At 47.5% G+C, this 13,763-nt stretch overlaps 1 pseudogene across 1 annotated transcript; it reads right to left on the reverse strand.

Annotated features, from left to right (window-relative positions):
- Positions 1 to 2,303: 2,303 nt before the first annotated feature.
- Positions 2,304 to 3,659, reverse strand: LOC108293561 (annotated as a pseudogene). Its single transcript, XR_001820736.2, has one exon. The product of XR_001820736.2 is annotated as a keratin, type I cytoskeletal 18-like (transcript).
- Between the last annotated feature and the right edge of the window lie 10,104 nt (positions 3,660 to 13,763).

The raw sequence follows: 13,763 nt of genomic DNA on the forward strand, positions 1-13,763 counted from the left end.
ACACCCAGCCCCTGACCACTTTTCTATCTTTATCTGAGTTACTTAAAAGACAAACAAACCCTCACAACACGTAGCATTTATGTACCAGGGTGATTTGCTGTATGATGAATACTTTCATCTTTCTCTATTTGCCCCTCCCCTTTCTGTGCTCCCTTGCCTAGGGGAGGTTTGGTTCTAGGGCCCAAAGCAAAATCTGCTTCCCAGACTCTTTCCTTTCTGGACTCCATTTTCTTTTCTTTTCTTTTTTTTTTTAAGATGGGGTTTCACCATGATGGCCAGGCTGGTCTTGAACTCCTGACCTCAGGTGATCCACCCACCTCGGCCTCCCAAAGTGATAGGATTACAGGTGTGAGCCACCGTGCCCGGCCAATGGACTCCATTTTCTATAAGCTTAAACATCATGGAGCAGATGTCGTAAATCGTCGGTTTTATAGGCCCAGTCCTGCTCACTGATGTGTTTCGTAGGACTTTGCCAAAGTTTAAAAACTGGCTTTAGGCCGGGCATGGTGGCTCATGCCTGTAATCCCAGCACTTTGGGAAGCCGAGGCAGGCAGATCACGAAGTCAGAAGATCGAGACCAACCTGGCCAACATGGTGAAACTCCATCTCTACTAAAAATACAAAAATTAGCTGGGCGTGGTGGCATGGGCCTGTAATCCTAGCTACTTGGGAGGTTGAGGCAGGAGAATCGCTTGAACTCAGGAGTCGGAGGTTGCAGTGAGCCAGGCTTGCACCACTGCACTCCAGCCTGGGAGACAGAGTGAGACTCCGTCTCAAAAACAAAACAGAACAACAACAAAAACAAAAAACTGGCTTTAGTTGGGCACAGTGGTGTTTGCCTGTAGTTCCAGCTACTTGGGAGGCCGAGGCAAGAGGACTGCTTGAGCTCAGGAGTTTCAGACCAGCCTGGGCAATGTAGCAAGACCTCGTTTCTCTACAAAACATTAAAAAAAATAGCAGGCTTGGTGGCATGTACCTGTAGCTTCAGCTACTCAGGAGACTGAGGCAGGAGTATCACTTGAGCCTGGGGGTTTGAGACTGTGGTGAACTATGTTTTTTTTTTTTTGTCTTTTTGTTTTTTTTTTTTGAGACGGAGTTTCGCTCTTGTTACCCAGGCTGGAGTGCAATGGCGCGATCTCGGCTCACCGCAACCTCCGCCTCCCGGGTTCAGGCAATTCTCCTGCCTCAGCCTCCTGAGTAGCTGGGATTACAGGCACGCACCACCATGCCCAGCTAATTTTTTTTGTATTTTTAGTAGAGACGGAGTTTCACCATGTTGACCAGGATGGTCTCGATCTCTTGACCTCGTGATCCACCCGCCTCGGCCTCCCAAAGTGCTGGGATTACAGGCGTGAGCCACCGCGCCCGGCCGACTGTGGTGAACTATGATTGTGCCACTGAATTCCAGCCTATGCGACGGAACGGGATATCGTCTCTAAAAAACAAAACAAAACAAAAACAAAAATCTGGCTTTACTTAGTTGCCAAGGTTAAAACATGGAGCAGCTTTAGAATACAAATGTGACTCTTTGCCTTCTTTTGAACATTTAGTAGGTCTGGCAGTGTTGGCCCTGTATTTTCCTGTGATGGGTGCTAATATTTACGGAGTAACTACTAATGCCAGGCACTGTCCTAAGTGCTGTCTCATGTGAAGCTGTCGTTCCTACCGGTACAGTTTTTTTCTTTTTTTTTGAGACAGAGTCTCACGCTGTCACCCAGGCGGGAGTGCAGTGGCATGATCTCGGCTCACTGCAACCTTCGCCTCCTGGGTTCAAGCGATTCTCTTGCCTCAGTCTCCCGAGTAGCTGCAATTACAGGCATGTACCACCATGCCCAGCTAATTTTTGTATTTTTAGTAGAGATGGGGTTTCACCATGTTGGCCAGGCTGGTCTCGAACCCCTGACCTCACATGATCCGTTACTTGTGTCTGGCCACAAGTAGTATTCTTTTTCATAGTTTAGGAGACAGGTACAGAGAAGTTAAGTGACTTGCCTAAGGACTCACAAAAGCAAAGACTGTCACCAGAATTTGAACCTGGGCAGCATAGCTCTAGAATGCAGTTCCCTAACCATTAGGTACACTACCTGAAAGATTTGGTAAGCTAAGTTGTGCTGATCTTTTTTTATTAAAAAAAAAGACAAAAACTTTTTTTTGGGTTAGAGATGGTGTCTAACTATGTTGCCCAGGCTGGTCTTGAACTCCTGGCATCAAGCCATCTTTCTGCCCCAAAGTCCTGTGATTATAGACGTGAGCTACTGCACCAGGCCTATGCTGATTTTTTTTTTTTTTTTTTTAACATTGAATGACCTCTGAACTTTTTATTGGCCTCCTGCTCCCCAAAGGGTCCCCTGCTTCTGCTGGCCTAATGTCTCAGAACTTTGGTGTCGTTGGTCTCAGACACCACTTTGCCATCCACTATCCGGCGGGTGGTGGTCTTTTGGATGGTTTGCATGGAGTTGCTGCTGTCCAGGGCATCACTAAGACTGAAGTCCTCGCCATCTTCCAGCAGGCGGCGGTAGGTGGCTATCTCAGCTTCCAGCTTGACCTTGATGTTCAGCAGAGCCTCGTACTCCTGGGCCTGGCGCTGTCCCTCTGCCAGGGTCTGTGCCAGCTCTGACTCCAGGTGCAGCAGGATCCCATTGAGCTGCTCCATCTGCAGGGTGTAGTGGGCCTCCACCTCCCTCAGGCTGTTCTCTAAGCTGATCTTCATATTTCTTGTGGAGTCCAGGTCGATCTCCAAGGACTGGACTGTACGTGAGTGTCATCTCAGCAGTTTCAACCTCAGTGGACCGTGTGGTGACCACTGTGGTGCTCTCCTCGATCAGCTGAGTCCAGTACTTGTCCAGCTCCTCTCGGTTCTTCCGAGCCAGCTCGTCATATTGAGCCCGGCTTTCTGCCATGATCTTGGCGAGGTCCTGAGATTTGGGGGCATCTACCTCCACGGTCAACCCGGGGCTGGCAATCTGGGCTTGTAGGCCGTTTACTTCCTCTTCATGGTTCTTTTTCAAGAAGAGCAGCTCCTGTTTGAGAGCCTCGATCTCTGTCTCCAGCTGCAGCCGAGTGACATTGGTGTCATTGATGACCTTGCAGAGCCCATGGATGTCGCTCTCCACAGACTGGCGCATGGCCAGCTCTGTCTCCTACTTGACTCTAAAGTCATCAGCAGCAAGACGGGCATTGTCAATCTGCAGAACGATGCAGGCACTGTCCACAGTATTTGCGAAGATCTGAGCCCTCAGGTCCTCGATGGTCTTGAAGTAATGGCCCCAGTCTCTGACCTGGGGTCCCTTCTTCTCCAGGTGCTCCCGGATTTTGCTCTCCAGCTTCCGGTTATCGGTCTCCAGGCTCCTGACTCTGTCCAGGTAGGAGGCCTGGTGGTCGTTCAGGCTTTGCATGCTCTCCTTCTTGTTCTGGATGCCTCCAATTCCTGCCAGACCCCCGGCCATCCCCGCGGCCAGGTCCCCGACCCCCATGCTGCTCCAGAAGCTGGCGGGGCGCGTCACGGAGATGCGGGAACCAGAGCCTCCAGCACCTGCATAGGCGCTGGCTGTGCTGCTGACCAGCCGGGCGCCATAGCTGGGCACCAGGATGGAGCCCACGGACCGGTAGTTGATGGAGAAGGTGGAGCAAGTGGTGAAGCTCATGCTGCCCCCGGGAGGAGAGGGAGAGGACAGGACTCAGGCTTTGCCGACGACCTATGCTGATCTTTTTAGGCAAAGCCTGTGCTCTCAGGTCACCAAGTTTCATTCTTGTTTTTGTTGGTACCTGCTTGGCCCTTGGAGACTTGGAGTTTGCAGACACTTGGTGCTCATTGCTATTGAGGGGAGGAAGAGGAGGACAGAAAGGTGGTGTCAGAGGTCATGAAGGTTGGTGGAATCCAGGACTGGGGAGCTCTCCTACCCCAAAAAGTGGCTAGACCATGGGGATGGCCAGGTGGTGTGCTTGGGGAGGCTGAGTTCAGGCCTGATGATGCCAGCCTCCAGCAGGACTCCCAGGCCCCTCACTTGGCTTGGCTTGCAGGGGATGCAGAACTTTAGGGGCTATTGAGGGCTTGGGCACCATAGTCAGAGGCTTCACGTGGTCCAGTGCCAGCGAGAGTCCCTGTCTTCCCTCCTGGTTTCTTGTCAGGGAGTGGCCTTAGTAGGGATGGAGACTGAACTTCCCTGCAGCCCAGAAGGATGAGGGTAGAGGATAAGAGTAGAATTTGCTTTTTGAGAAAATAAAAAATGAATATTTCTTGCACACTTGAGTTTGGAGGTTAAGATTTAGATCTGATGCAATAATTTGTAATTATTATTATTATTATTATTATGATTATTTTGAGATGGAGTCTTGCTCTGTTGCCCAGGCTGGAGTGCAGTGATGTGATCTTGGCTCACTGCAACCTCCGCCTTCCAGGTTTGAGTGATTCTCCTGCCTCAGCCTCCCCAGTAGCTGGGACTATGGGCATGCGCCACCACATCCCGCTATTTTTTGTATTTTTAGTAGAGATGGGGTTTCATCATGTTGGCCAGGATGGTCTGGATCTCTTGACCTTGTGATCCACCGGCATCAGCCTCCCAAAGTGCTGGGATTACAGGCGTGAGCCACCGCGCCCGGCCTTTCTCTTTATCCTGATACTTCAACACAGTAAGTACTCACATGCTCCCTAGATTCTTTCCAGCCTTTCTGGTTTGTTCAAGATCTTCCCTGTGCTTGGGACATCCTTCCAATCCTGAGATTCCACTTTTCTAAAAGGAGGTAACTGGAAGGTAGGCCAGTTCTTTAAACCATGGCTATTCCTTATTTGGTAATATTGAAACACTAGATTGCATCCGGTCGCCAGCAGTCCTATGAAGGTGGTGGTGGTGACTGTGGAACAGTATCCTGATCCCCTTGTCTTTGGTGGGGATACTGACTCCCAGAGAGGAAAAGGGACTTGATAAAAACAAAACAGAGGATCAGACTCAGAGTGGTTCTAGACTCAGAGTGGGGCAGCAACTTCTGCCTTACACAGTGGGTGGGCCCGACCACCCAAAAAGAGCTACTCAGTTCTGAGCATAGAGTCTGAAATTCCACCATTGGAGATTATTTCCTTTGGAGGGCAAAGGATGTGGAAGGCTTTTTGGTCTTCAGGGAACCTCTGCCAATGCCGCAAACTCCTGTGATGAGTCCTACACAGAGCTCATGTCAGCCTGTTCCCAGGAGGATGGGCTGGCTGACAGGCAGCCAAGGGTGAGATGCCGTGGGAAGGAGATCCTGACTGAGGGCTGCAGGAATGTGGGAAGCACCAAAGCCGGCAGAAAAATGGATGGGTGGGGGAGGGGGCGGTGTCAGCCGTAGAGAGAGTGCGGCTGCTTTGAGAGCCTTGGGTAGGGAACTCAGGAAGCTTGGCTTCACTGTCAGCTTGCTGTGTGATGTTGGGTAAGTCTCTTTCCTACTCAGAGCTCTGATCCGGGTCAGTGCTATGGAACAGACTTGCTTCTGGGTTTCTCTTAAGGCTCCTGGGTGTCAGAAAGTTGGTGCCCTGGGATGGTGGTTACCATGGCAACAATTTCTGTGGAGATAGTGACCAAGGAAATGGTTGCCATGACTATGGTGACCAGGTACAAGAGCCAAATGATTGGCTCTCAGTTCTTCCTTGAGACAGGTTCGTCCCCATCACTTCCTTCCATCACCTGCTCAAGTTCATATGTGTGTGTGTTGGAGGGGCAGATACATTGACATCTAAAGGAAGTGTCAGGAGTCAGGGACCTGCTTTCTAATGCCTTGTTTTACACGGCCAGGCTGTGTGACCTTGGGCAAGTCTCTGCTTCTCCCTGGGCCTCAGTTTCCTCATCTGAAAGATGAAGAGATTGCACAGGGCCTCTTCACTTCTAAATTTCTTCTGTTTGCTTTTAAACAGGAGACAAAGTTGTGATCCAAAGGGTTGTTTCCAGGAGTGCTATGAAAAGTATTAATAATGGTTGCGACCGTCACTTACTGATGATCCACACAGCCCTGGGTGGCCCTGCCATGGCAGGGGTACTACCCCTTTAATGCCTGTTAAGAGGGTGCTAGAGGAAGGCCTGGAGGATCTGTTATGCCTGGTACTTGGAGGACACTCAGGGCTGGGGTTATTCCCAACTAGTAGGAATGCATTTAAATATTTTGACAATTAGTATGGCCATACCTTTGCATATTGAACAAAAGCCTTGGTCGTATCCATAATGGTGGAATTGTGGGCACTGTGAGTAGCAAGGGGAGATTTACCAGGCAGAGGGACCACACTGATGTCATAGAAATCAGGATGCATTTGGTGTGGCCTATGACTCTCAAGTCCTGCCCTGGTCAAGATCTCTGAGAATAGGATCAGTCCTTCTTCCTGGCCACCACGCCCTCCCTGAGTCAGCTGTGCACATCCCCAGAGAGTTGAGTCTGCCAGCATCTCCATTCCAGGAGTGGCTGATGCCCAGAAACATGGGCAGGGCACAGCAGGAGCTGGCAGAGCCGAGGAGCTCAAGGAGGAAGCAGGGAGCTTGGGGAATGCCTGTCGCTCCTCTCCCAGGAGACCTGGCCCTGGACAGATGTCAGATCCTCATCCTCCCGGATCTGCCCCTCCTGCTCCTTCACCCACCGCAGTCCCAGCAGCTCCCTCCCGCTGGCCTCTCCAGGCAGGACATTGCAGACAGTTTCTCCGGATGGACGCAGCTGCGCCTCCTCCCTGCACACTTTCCATTCCCAGCCCTGAGCCTCGGCCAGGGTTCCTCAGGAAAATTGGCTGAAAGAGACATTTTCCATGCTCTTGCCTCCTCTGCTGGGTGGCTGTCCCTGCCTCCACTCTCTCGAGTCTCATCCGCAGCTGGTCACCCAGACCCAGAAAGAAGGGGACTATTTCTTCAAATGGCTACTGCTCACTCACCGCGTCATTCCATGTGTCATTTCATCTGCCTGGGCCTCAGTTTTCTGATCTGTGAAATGAGCCAGCTACCCTGGGAAGGAGGCTTAGTTAGGAGTCGGACATTTCTGATTTAATCCTTAGCTCTGTTCTTTACTAATGCTGTGACTTTGGACAAGCTACTTAACATCTCAGAGTCTCAGTTATCTTTACCTGTAGAATAGTGTTATTTCTCTGTCTCTCTCTCTCTTTTTTTTTTTTTTTTTTTTGAGATGGAGTCCTGCTCTGTTGCCCAGGCTGGAGTGCAATGGCGCAATCTCGGCTCACTACAACTTCCGACTCCTGGGTTTAAGCAATTCTCTTGCCTCAGCCTCCTGAGTAGCTGGGATTACAGGCGACTGCCACAATGCCTGGCTAATTTTTTTTTTTTTGTATTTTTAGTAGATATGGGGTTTCCCCATGTTGTCCAGGTTGGTCTCCAACTCCTGATCTCAGGTCATCCACCCGCCTTGGCCATCCCAAAGTGCTGGGATGACAGGCGTGAGCTACTGCTCCCGGCCATAGTGTCATCTCTTACTGTTGTGAGGATTAATGAAATAACCTGGCCGGGCGCGGTGGCTCAAGCCTGTAATCCCAGCACTTTGGGAGGCCAAGGCGGGTGGATCACGAGGTCAAGAGATCGAGACCATCCTGGTCAACATGGTGAAACCCCGTCTCTACTACAACTATAAAACATTAGCTGGGCATGGTGGCGCGTGCCTGTAGTCCCAGCTACTCAGGAGGCTGAGGCAGGAGAATTGCCTGAACCCAGGAGGCGGAGGTTGCGGTGAGCCGAGATCGTGCCATTGCACTCCAGCCTGGGTAACAAGAGCGAAACTCTGCCTCAAAAAAAAAAAAAAAAAAAAGAAATAACCTGGAAAAAGTGCTTAATTCAGCGCTGTGCACATGTCAAGTACTTAATGAATGGCTACTAAAAATTTACTTATCATTAGTGCCTGCTAGGTGCTAGGTGTTGTGAGAGGTGCTTTACACACCTAATTTCTAATTTATATAACACCTATGCAAAGTGCTTGTCATCCTCCTTTGTAAAACTGACTGTCCAAAGGTTCAGAGAGGCCAAGTTACTTGCCCAAGGTTACACAGCTGGCAAATGGCCGAGCCAGAGGGATTCAAAGTCAGACCTGGCTGAGTCCAGATTTCCTGTTCTGGAATCAGGACTCTGGGTTAATACCAAGAGTATCTGTAACTGGATTCCAAGGCTCTGGTAACTGGAATAAAACACACTCCTGTATCGCAGGCAGAGAAGAAAGAATGAGATAGTCTAGGCTAAGGATTTAATGCAGCCCTTAATTGCAGCTGTAATTTCAAAGCTTCACTGTGGTTTTGGGCAGTTAAAGGGCACAGTCATTGAGCAGAATATGGCTCAACTTTGTTGTAATTTGGGAAATGCAAAATAAGCAATGAAACACCTTCCTTCCTACATTCTCTCATTCTGTCCCCAACAGAGGGTCAAATGAGAAGAGATTGGTAATACCTGAGGTGGGCCACAAAGTAGGAAATTCGGCACGATTCATCTGAATATAAACAAAATAGGCCCTCTGGAGGGCAATTTGTCAGTGTCTGTCAAAATGTAAAATGTATGTGCCCTTTGACTAGTAAATTTGAATTTGGTAATTTCTGTACATATAAAAATACTCACTGTCACACTGTTATGAAAAGCAAAACATTTGCACTAACCTAAATGTCCTTAAATGGGTGAAATATAGTACATCCATACTGCAGAAAAGTATTACAGCTATGAAAAGGAGAAAGGTAAAAGAAAAACTGACAGACTGGAAGGAGAAACAGACACATACAACACTCCTTTCTCAGTAATTGATAAAACAAGTAGGCATAAAATCACTAAGTATATAAAAGACTTGGACAGCATTGTCAATCTCTTTGGCCTAATTGGTATATAGAACATTATGCCCAACAATGGCAGAATACATAGTATTTTCAGGTATACATGAAACATGCATCGAGATGGACCATATGTTGAATTATTAAACAGGTCTTAAATTTGCTGTGGAAAGAAACAAAAAATATAGAAAACCCCCAAATATTTTGAAATTAACATACTTCTGAATAACCTATGGGAATAAAGAAAAAAAATCACAGGGTAGGTTAGAAAATATTTTGAACTGAATAATAATAAAAAACACAACATACCAAAATTTGTGGGATGCATCTAGAACAGCACTTGGAAGGCAATTTATAGCTTTCAACATTTAATTGGAAAAGAAGAAAGACCTCAAATAAATGATTGAAGTTTCTATCTGAAGAAGATAGAAAAATAAGAACAATATAAGCCCCAAATTAACAAGGGAAATGCGTGATAATAGGGCAAGGATGGAAAGCCAGTATACACTGAGTGAAAAAAGCCTATTAACCAATATGTGCGGTATGGTAGCAGAGATTGCTGGTTGTCTCTCAAGGTCTTTCCTTTTTTTTTTTTTTCTGCCTTGTCCCTCGACGTCTATTCTCTCCTTCCTTAAACACAGAATCCCTGATTTTGAGCTGGTATGTAGCTATTTAGAATACAATACATTTCCTGGCTGAGCGCAGTGGCTCACACCTATAATCCCAGCACTTTGGGAAGCTGAGGCAGGTGGATCATTGAGGCCATGAGTTTGAGACCAGACAGACGGGGTGAAATCTCGTCTCTACTAAAAATACTATTAGCCGGGCGTGGTGGTGCGTGCCTGTAATTCCAACCACTCAGGAGGCTGAGGCAGGAGAATCACTTGAACCTGAGAGGTGGAGGTTGCAGTGAGCAAAGATTGTGCCGCTGGACTCCAGTCTGGGTGACAGTGAAACTGTATCTCAAAAAAACAAAACAAACAAACAGAAAACCCCCCCACGAAAACATTTCCTAAACTCGCGTGAAATTAAGTGAGGTCACGTGACTATGTTCTGGCCAATGAGATGTAAGCAGAGGTGTGCGTCTTCAGAAAGGCTGTGCCTTTTTTTTTTTTTGACTCCTTACCGCTCCCTGCTGGCTGGAATGTGAATATGATGGCTGCTGCTTGAGCAGCATATTGTATTGAAGATGACGGAACCACAAGATAGAAGCAGCCACAGTTCCTTGTGGAATGCCATGCCAGCCTTGGACTGCCTGCTTCTGGACTTCACTTATATGAGAGAGAAATGCCCTTCTGTTTCTATCACTGCTGATTTGGATTTGCAATAGAATTCAGTCTTAATGTGTATGGCTGTAATTCCACTTATGTGAAAAACGGAAACAAACCTATACAAGTGTATTAGATGGATGATTTAGACTTTGGCACAGAAATCTTCACGAATTTTTTTTTTTTTTGAGACAGAGTTTCGCTCTTGTTGCCCAGGCTGGAGTACAATGACGCGATCTGAGCTCACTGCAACCTCCACCTCCCGGGTTCAAGCGATTCTCCTGCCTCAGCCTCCCAAGTAGCTGGGATTACAGGCATGCGCCACCATGCCCGACTAATTTTTGTATTTTTAGAGACCAGGTTTCTCTATGTTGATCAGGCTTGTCTGGAACTCCTGATCTCAGGTGATCCACCTGCCTCAGCCTCCCAATGTGCTGGGATTGCAGGCGTGAGCCACTGCACCTGGCCCAGAAATCCCTTAAGGTAATTTGCATAACAGTAAGTCTAGAAATGGGGAAGCATCAAGGTTGGTGTTCAGAGGCTTGATTTAATCAGCAAGGGTTCAGGTACTCCCCATCTTTCTGCCTTTCTGACTAGATTCCAACATAATTGCAAGATGGTGGCTACAGTTCCAGGTATTACATTCATACACTCCAGGGATCAGTCAAAGAAAAGGGAATGGTCTCTTTCGATGCAGCTCTTTATTTATTTATTAAGCTCTTTTCCAAGAGTAAAGCAGCTTTTCCTAGAAACCTCCAGCTAACTTTTCATTATAGTTCATTGGCCATAGCTAGACTGTAGGTCCCCCTTTAATCTCTGGCTTAAAGCAATCAGGATTTATTGTTGATTCCATAGGTAAGAGGAGAACAACAGAGAAAGATTGCAATTCTGATAGTGTGGAAGAAAGAAAAGTGGCCAAATGTTTTCTACACCGTATATGTAAGTGGAATGAAAAATATCCAGAAGGATATATCCCCAATTGTTAATGGTGAGTACCTCCAGGGAGCACAGTGGGACCGGGAGGAGGATGGAAGGTGTTTTGTGGCAAATACCGAGGTTGCCCATCTGACATTCTTCACCCACTTCTCTCTCATTCATAGAAGCCATTTTTTTTTTTTTTTTTGAGATGGAGTTTTACTCATGTTACCCAGGCTGGAGTGCAATGGCGCGATCTCGGCTCACTGCAACCTCCGCCTCCTGGGTTCAGGCAATTCTCCTGCCTCAGCCTCCTGAGTAGCTGGGATTACAGGCATGCACCACCATGCCCAGCTAATGTTTTTTGTATTTTTAGTAGAGACGGGGTTTCACCATGTTGACCAGGATGGTCTCGATCTCTTGACCTCGTGATCCACCCGCCTCGGCCTCCCAAAGTGCTGGGATTACAGGCTTAAGCCACCGCGCCCGGCCAGAAGCCATTTTTTTGGGGGTAGCAAGAGGCAAAGGAAAATTTCTGGTAGAACAATTTCCTCCTTCATAAAAATAAAACCTATTTCTAAACTTTTCCCTTCTTTTTTTTTTTTTTTTTTGAAACAGGGTGTTCCTCTGCCACCCAGCTGGGGTGCAGTGGTGCGATCACAGCTCCCTGCAGCCTTGACCTCATGGGCTCAGGGAATCCTTTCGCCTCAGCCTCCCAAGTAGCTGGGACTACAGGTATGTCCACCACACCTGGGTAAATCTTGTAATTTTTGTAGAGATGGGGTTTCACCATGCTGCCTAGGCTGATCTTGAACTCCTGGGCTCAAGAGATCCACTGGTCTTGGCCTCCCAAAGTGAATCACAGACAAGAGCCACTGTGCCTGGCCCAAGCTGTTGTTTTTTGTTGTTGTTTGTTTTTTAGACAGAGTCTCACTCTGTCGCCCAGGCTGGAGTGCAGAGGTGCGATCTGGGCTCATTGCAACCTCTGCCTCCCAGTTCCAAGCAATTCTCCTGCTTCAGCCTCCTGAGTATCTGGGATTATAGGCACCTGCCACCATACCTGGCTAATTTTTTGTATTTTTAGTAAAGATGGGGTTTCACCATGCTGGCCAGGCAGGTCTTGAATTCCCGACTTCAGGTGATCTGCTCACTTTGGCCTTCCAAAGTTTCTTTCCAGACAACTCTATGAAAAGGTATCTATCCCCATTCACAGAGTTGGGCAAACCCTGAAGTAGACTGGATTTGGAATGGTCGCACTCACTCTGGACTGTTCTGTAAGACTGGAAAAGCTGAGTGTACACCCTTGACTGCCCTACTAGAGCAGGTGGGGTGTAAATCCAGCTCCAGCTTTTCTTCTTGGTGTGGCCATGTTGTACTTTATGCAAACCCTGATTAACTCAAGCTGCTGATTAGTTTAAGGTGCCATGTAACCTGATTCTGGCCAGAGAGAAATGAAGGACATTAGCTGGAGGGCTCTGGAAGAGTTTCCTTGCTGATGAAAGGGACACAATGAGGAAGAAACAAACTTCTTGCTTCGCCTGGACCTTGTCATGTCCATGTTTGATGCCTGAAACTGCAGCGGCCATATCGGGACCCAAAGGGAAGCTACCCCAGGGCAAGCTGAGACCCAGAAGATGGCAGAGTGGAAAGATGGAAAGAGAAACTCTTATATATGTGCTCAAAGACACACATGCAATGTTTATAGTGCATTATTTATAGCAAAAAAAGAAAAAAAAAAAGCCCCTTGCCAGGTGCAGTGGCTCATGCCTTTGGGAGGCCCAGGTGGGAGGATCATGAGGTCAAGAGATCAAGACCATACTGGCCAACATAGTGAAACCTTGTTTCTACTAAAAACACAAAAATTAGCTGGGCATGGTGGTGCACGCCTGCAGTCCCAGCTACTTGGGAGGCTGAGGCAGGAGAATCGCTTGAACCTGAGAGGTGGAGATTGCTGTGGGCCGAGATTGCACCACTGCACTCCAGGAATGAAAAATAAATAAATCTTCTATGTTCATACAATGGAATACTATGCAGTGATGAAAAAGAATAGTTACAGTTACAGATTTCAATACAATGAATCTCATAAACATAATGTTGAATGTGAAAAATAATAAAGCTGAAGGATACACATAGTATGATGTTTGAGTGAAGTTTAAAAGCATCCAATACTATGCCTTAGCAAAATATATATGTAGGAAAAAGTATAAAATCATGCATGGAAAAGCACTACAATTTATTGGGTGCTTACAGTGTGCAAAGCATCATGCTAACAAATAGCCAGCCTGGCTGAATTCTCACATTGACCCTTAGTGAGAAATATTATTATTATTATTTTTTTTTGAGGCAGAATCTTGGTCTGTCACACAGGCTGGAGTGCAGTGGCATAACCTTGGCTCACTGCAACCTCCGCCTCCGGGATTCAAGTGATTCTCCTGCCTCAGCCTCCCAAGCAGCTGGGACCACAGGTGTGTGTACCATGCCCAGATAATTTATTTTGTTTTGTTTTGTTTTTTTGAGACGGAGTCTCACTCTGTTGCCCAGGCTGGGTGCAGTGGTGTGATCTCAGCTCGCTGCCACCTCCACCTCCTGGGTTCAAGCAGTTCTCTTGCCTGAGCCACCCGAGTAGCTGGGATTACAGGCACGCCCCACCATGCCTGGCTAATTTTTTTTTTTTTTTTTTAGTAGAGACAGGGTTTTATGCTGTTGGCCAGTCTGGTCTCTAACTCCTGACCTCATGATCTGCCCACCTTGGCCTCCCAAAGTGCTGGGATTACAGGTGTGAGCCACTGCACCCAGCCCATTTTTGTATTTTTAACAGAGAT

This window comes from Cebus imitator, unplaced genomic scaffold (assembly GCF_001604975.1).
Source record: "Cebus imitator isolate Cc_AM_T3 unplaced genomic scaffold, Cebus_imitator-1.0 Scaffold18, whole genome shotgun sequence".
In the NCBI taxonomy this organism is placed as follows: domain Eukaryota; kingdom Metazoa; phylum Chordata; class Mammalia; order Primates; family Cebidae; genus Cebus; species Cebus imitator.